Here is a 6,913-nt window from a genome sequence, read left to right as displayed (position 1 = left end):
CAGCTACTTGGGAGACTGACATAGGAGGATCACTTGAGCCTAGGAGATTGAGGTTGCAGTGAGCCATGATTGTGTCACTGCACTCCAGCCTGGGCAACAGAGTGAGACCATGTCTCAAAAAAAAGCCAAGGGCAGTTTAGCTCTTTAGCCTCTGTAGAACATTCTGGCAGAGTCTTTCAGCCTTTGACTCCAGTTCCCCTTCTTATGCCCACTGTCCTCAGTCCCTTAAGGCCTCTTTGAAGTTCTTTAACCATTGCCCCTCAAGTCCCAGATAGACGAAAATCTCTCCAGAAAAAGCAATCCTTCAACCTTATTCAGTCACCTGCACCCAGCATCTCACAAGGATCCAGCACAGGTAGGAGGTCCTTGTTTCTTCCTATTCCCCACTCTTCTCTTGCATTTCTCCTTTGTAATGCCTCCCGGCCTCTTCTTTTCTCTGATGAGTGAGTGTCAGCTGGGATTCCTAAGTGCAGACTCATGGGCAAGAGTAACAGTTGAACTCCAGAAGGCCACAACCCCTTGAAATTGAATGCAAAGTCATTTAAGTATATACATTCTCTAGAGAAAGGTACATTGTTTCAACTTTATTCTTAAAAAATAAGAATTAAGTTAAAAAAAGTAAGAATCACTGAGATAAAGGGTAATGAGACTTTTTAACTTGAGAAATACCCTAGGGGAAATGACTTTTCCTGAACCTGGTACTCTTGGCACCTTTTCCTCCAGAGTTTTCCACACTGAATTGAAATTTTTACAGAAATCTGATTACTCACCATCTAATTAACACATTCAAATTTTGTTGACACCCATGATGTGCTAAAAATCCTGTCTCCCAATACTTCCAAGTCTGCTAGTACTTGGAGTTTGCTGGAGCACTGCTGATGTGGAGTTGAGGCAATGGACCCCGCCATGGCTTCATACCATTTTATGTCTGGGCCAGCACATGCTGTGCTGCATGTAACTCATCACAACTCTTTCAGTTTCTGGCACTCCCGTCTCACACTGGTTTAAGGCGCCTCTCTCAGGGTTTAGCTCCTATTCTCAAGATGAAAACATGTATAGCTTCATAGAAGCAAGCTACAATTTTATCCTGGTACGGCTAAAATCTGCTCTTAGAGAAACTGTTACTTCCCTAAGAGATGTAAGCTGGCCTCCAACATGAACACTTAGTTTTACATGATCTCAGGATCACCATAAATGATAGTCTCTGTTTGATATGTATGATGAAATGGCTCACCTAGTAGTTTTCCCTGAACTAAGGAATAGTCCTTACCCAAATATATTTAGATGTATACTTCTTGCAAGACATAAAATTGCTTGCATCTTTGAAAAGGCAGGTTTTCAAAAGCATCTTCCTCATTTATATGCCTTGAAGAATAAATTCAGCCAGGATACTTTGCTATGGTAAGAAATGTTTTTGAACAAAAGACATGTTTTTGAATCCTTTATTCCAGCTACCATTTCCCCCTCACATTTAGACTGTCCCCAGAAAGTGAATTCTCTTTCTGCTTGGAAGCACTGTGCTTGTAGAAGGAATCCTGCTCTGTAAATAATGCTGTAATGGTGCCACCTGTCGGGAAACAGGGACATTACAAGGGGAGCCTCTAAGGGAATTTATGGCTTTCACTTCAGCAAGCACTATCAGATACCTGCTAAAGGCCTGGTTCTCTGCCAAATGGTGGGTGGCGAGGAGAGAAGGGAAAGTAAATAAATAGAATGTATTCGAAGAATGTAAAAGAGCAACTGCAATAAACTCTTGACTGGTCTCCCCTGGCCTTGCTCACATACCATTCATCCGAAGGTTAATCTTCCTAAACCAGAGCTTTGAACATTCATTCTTCTCAGAAATCTGTGTGTCCCTAGTGCTTCCTAAGCTAAGTTTAAAATCCAGTGGGCGTGGAGAGTCAAGGTCCTCCCTAATTAGGCCCGGAATATTTTTTAACCTGTATATTTCATTTCCCAACTACATCTTCTGGACACCGTCCCACCAGGTGAGAAGCCCATATCATCCAAGTCAAAGCTGGAAATGATTCCCAAGGGTATCCCAGTTTCTTTAATCCCTGAGTGAGCTGTCTAAATGAGCACCCTCTGGCCTGAATTCCGTATCTCTCAGTCATTCTTTCCAAGTGCAGTCGGATGCACATCTCCTCCAGAAAAAGGACTTCTGCAGGCTGGGCCACCTGCACCAGCCTCTCAGAGGTGTTCCCCACCTCCCCTTGCCCCTTTTCCCTCTCTCACGCTACCTGTGAATGGGAAATCCACAGAAATAGCATGCAAAACTTTGACTATGAATTTGTGCATTTATTTCAAGGAATAGGGTTCATAATTTTCATCAAATTATTAAAGAAGCCTGTAAAGTCAGAAAGGGTAACTAACTCTAGTCAAAATGTGCTACTCACCATTTCCCAGAAATGCCCCTTATTTTCCTGCATCTGGTTCTCTGGTCATTCTCTTTACTTTCCTGCTCCATCATGTCTGTTAGTTAGAATTCTATCGGTTCTCTAAAGCCCTTCTCTAATGCTACTTCCCTCGTGGAGCCTTTCCTGATGTGCTCTCTTCCTCCTTAAAATGTCCAAATCTTTTTCTTTGTACCTATTTGGGGGATGGTAACTGCATTTTGCCTTACTTCTATTATTCCTTATGTGCTTTTACGTTCTCCCTTCTGGATTATCAGTTATCTTGAGAGCTGGAACTGCTTTCTCATTTTTATAGTCTCTGAAGTATCTATTTTATTGACTTTAAGGCACCATTGACTGTATGGCATCCTATTTTAGGTACCATTAAGAAAGGAAAAAATACTATCAAACTATCACTATGATTTCTTATCATTTATATTTTAAAGTTTCATTCTTATTTAAATAACTTTTTTAGAGTTGTTTAGGAATAGAACTTAAAAAAAATCACTACTATGCACTGAAATAACTAAGTCATTATGGTATTATTTAATTTTTTTCACATTGAGTCTGACACTTGAATTACTTTTTGACTCAGAATTGTTGATGCATTTTCCCATGCATTTCTATTCGCGGGGCCATTTTGAATATTCATGAAGTGGCATTTCTTAAAGAAAAGAAAAAGTCCTCTACTACTGGCTATGGGAATTTCTTCCAGGCTACAATACCTAGTGTGCAAGTTTTAATGCTGGCACATTTTTTGATCTTGCTAGAACATGTTCAGGGAAGGTGTTCAGACAACAACTAGGACTAGTATTCCTTCAAATGGTCATTAAATGGTTGATTAACTGAAACATCAAGGGATTATAGATTTGCAGTCATGCCACTTAGGATAACAACTAGGATCAGGCATGTATATGCAACGACAACTGTGTCATGACTGCTGCGTGGCCAACAGTAATTGAAGGCTGCCATCAATTGTAAGACACATTCCATTTCAGAGATGTTACAACGTGGGATCCAGGGAAGTCTGTCTGGAATTAGTAGTAAGGGATCTTTCTTATAATAGGGAGAAAATGTGTATAATTGAAACAAGTATACAACATCTAAAGAATTACAAGATCTTAGAGCTGGGAATAAAAAAACACACATTACCATCCCTTAGAATCTTAGAAAATGTTATTGGTGAAATAAACTTTAGTGATGATCATACAGCCATTTTATTTATTTATTTATTTATTTATTTATTTATTTATTTATTTATTTTGGATACAGTCTTACTCTATCACCCAGGATGGAGTATAGTGGCACAATCTCAGTTCACTGCACCTCTGTCTCCTAGGTTCAAGTAATTCTCCTGCCTCAGCTACCTGAGTAGCTGAGATTACAGGCATGTGTCACCACACCCGGCTAATTTTTGTATTTTTAGTAGAGATGGGGTTTCACCATGTTGCACAGGCTGGTTTTGAACTCCTGACCTCAAGCTATCTGCCCACCTTGGCCTCCCAAAGTGCTGGGATTATAAGCGTGAGCCACTGCGCCAGGCCTCATACAGCCATTTTGTATGTAACTCAGACGTCTGAAGGGAGTACCCATGTCCGTTAAGAATCTGATTAAATTTGACCCAAATTTCAGTTCCAAACCTGGGAAGTCCAAAGCATTCCATACAATTTCTGCAGTGTCTCATAGTTTATTTTCCTCTTGATTCTCCACATGTCTCAGGCCTTACCTAACTGTAAAGCTAGGCAAGTTGTACAGTAAGAGTTATAGTGGCATTTTACGAAGGATTTAGGAGGTCTAACAACCTTTGAATTGTACAACTTTTCTTGCATAAATTCCCTTTCACAAGTCCTTTCACGACTCACACAGATCACCTACCACATGCTTGGACTATCTTACTTGCCCTAAACATCCCTTTTTTTAAACAACCAGTCATTTTGCTTTAGGATAATAATTTACCATACGAGATCATTTCTTATATAAAATCTCTTTTCTTTATAACCTTCTTTGCATAGCTAGGGGGCATGGCTAATTCCACATGTCCCCAGGCTTTATCTAGAATTTAATTGCTTCAAGGTAGGTACATTGAACAATTTCCAAAAGTCAAAGAAGCAGTTTATGACCTTAAAACACTTAGAAAACCTAATATCTGACCTAATTTAGACCAAATATCTAAATTTTGAAGACATTTTTATTTTACCAATAGTCTTTAAAACTGTCTTTATTTTTGAAAGTTTACCATAGTCACATGAACTAAAAAGCATTAGTTTTAATTTTTCTGAGAAAATATTTAAGTGCTTTTCTTTAAGCCAATTAATAGAGCTCTTTTATATAAACATTACACACACAATACATATAAATAGACAGAAGATCCTGTAGTTGTAAGGTTTCTCATTTGCCAGTTTTTAAGTTTCTCTTTAAAGCATGCAGTTTTTAATGGCTTAATAAGCAGACAGAGATGGAAGGAAAAACAGATTTCCAGAACTTAAGGGTCTCATTTTTATAACAGATCCTGGATTCCAAAAAGAGAGAATCAGCCCATCCCCAATCCCTCGCATCCACACCCCTGAGTCCATGCAGGCTGCCTCAGTTTCATTCCTTATCAACTGTAGGACTCATAAAAACCCTTTCATTGGTTTCAAGAAGAACTATTACATAATCCTGCTAGGCATTTAAAATATTTTACAGTAGATTGAATAGGAAAATGGAGGTGGGTGGGGTAGGGATCCTGGGGAAAGTCCCATGAAGAAGTTTACGCCTTTAACAGGCTCCTCCACCCCATCCTTCCTTCCTTTCTTTCTGCTCCTGCCTGCTTGCTCAGCATTACCAGTGCATTCTCATATTTTGAGAAAAATAGTTTCTTTCACACGTAGCCCCCCGGGTAGGGGAAATTTATCTTATTTTTACCCCAAGTACTTCATTAAAAAGTACAGCCTCCTTCTAAGAGAATTGCCGGTGAGCAAATATTAATTATGTCGTTGTACATAACTAAGGAAATGGGTGATATGCCCAAGGTTACACAGTTAATGACAGTGTTAGGAACAGAAGCCTGTTCACCTGAACTATAGAAGAATTTTTTTTTCCCATTAAATGGTACTACACTTTAATCTGCTATAAGTGGTTACAATATGCTAAGGAAAGCTTATTGTGATTTGAATCCAGCTTTAAGAATAAAGAATCAAAAATTTTTTTACAGTGGGTGAATAATTCTTATCAGCATGATGGAAAAATACATCCAAAAAGAGAACCATGACTGAGTGAATTTGTCAGCAAGTGTTTACCAACTGCCAGCTATGTGTCACTGAAGGCCGCGGGCACTGCAGCAGACTCCAGGAAGTCATGGTCCCTGCCTTTAAGAAGCTCACAGTCTAATTATAAGAGAATAATTGAATTGAGACAGAGTGTTCTTGAATCAGGACAGGGTGCTTCTCGGAAGATCAAAGGGAAAATCTGTTTTCTATGAGTATTGCCCACTAAATTGAAAGCACTTCGGTTTTAAAATGGGAATGGTGTGTGTGTGGGAGGCGCAGGTATGTATGCAGGTGGGACAAGGTAAAATGGAGAAGAAATTTAAAAAAATGTGGGATGTTAGCTGTGGGCTTGTAAAAATAATTTTTTTTTTAAAAAAAGGAAGTTAAAAAATGCTCAGAAAAGCCACAACATTTTATGCTACAGAGGACATCAAGTATGACACTGGAGAAAGAGCCATGGCAGAGGCAGCATCCTAGTAATTTTCTGGAAAAAGTAAGTACAATGGAGTTGGCAAAACAAAACAAAAAACCTATGTATGGCGTCCACACCAATGCACAAAATACAGGTAATAAAACAATAGAATTTTAGATTTTATATGATGAGGAAAAGAAAATCTCATACAGAAACATGGTGGGATGGGATTCACACCTGGAACCTGGCAGGGAAAAAGGTACAGTATGTTGCTCCATAGAAACAGAACTAAGTTCTGATGCGCAGCTAAAAAAGGGTTGCAGGTTATGGGACACATACCATGTGTTTGTGGGAAACCTGCTTCTGGGGAAGAAGCAGCTGCTTTGCTGTGATCTGCAGAAAATTAGCCCTTGCCCCAGCATTTGTAAAATTCAGGAAGGAAAGAGGGAAAAAAAGGGCAAGTAAGGGATGAAGGAAGGAAAGAAAGAGATAAAATAAGTGCAAGGAATGAAATAAAAACAAAAGAAAATGATAGAAGGAAAGTCAGAGTAGCCCTTTACACCACGAAGGTAGAGTCTTGTGTGAGCTTTTTATATTCTTGAGCATGGAAGCAAGAAAGGAATCGTTTAGGTAAATATAAAGGAGAGGAAATAAGTCACGTTGTTTTTAAAATGTGCCAAGGCTAACAAAACAGATACATAAACTGGATTACAGATCCCAGAAGCAAATAATGAAACCAGCACAAAACCAAGTTCCAGAATCGGAGGATATGTTATTTGACGTAAATGTCATTCCTCAGAAGGAAGAGATGACATAGTACAGATTGCTATTCTGGATCTAATTCTGACCCACAAAGGTGG

The sequence above is a fragment of the Mandrillus leucophaeus genome, unplaced genomic scaffold, assembly GCF_000951045.1.
Source record: "Mandrillus leucophaeus isolate KB7577 unplaced genomic scaffold, Mleu.le_1.0 Scaffold313, whole genome shotgun sequence".
Taxonomy (NCBI): Eukaryota; Metazoa; Chordata; class Mammalia; order Primates; family Cercopithecidae; genus Mandrillus; species Mandrillus leucophaeus.
The sequence above is the reverse complement of the archived record's forward strand: the minus strand, read 5'-3'. Positions refer to the sequence as shown.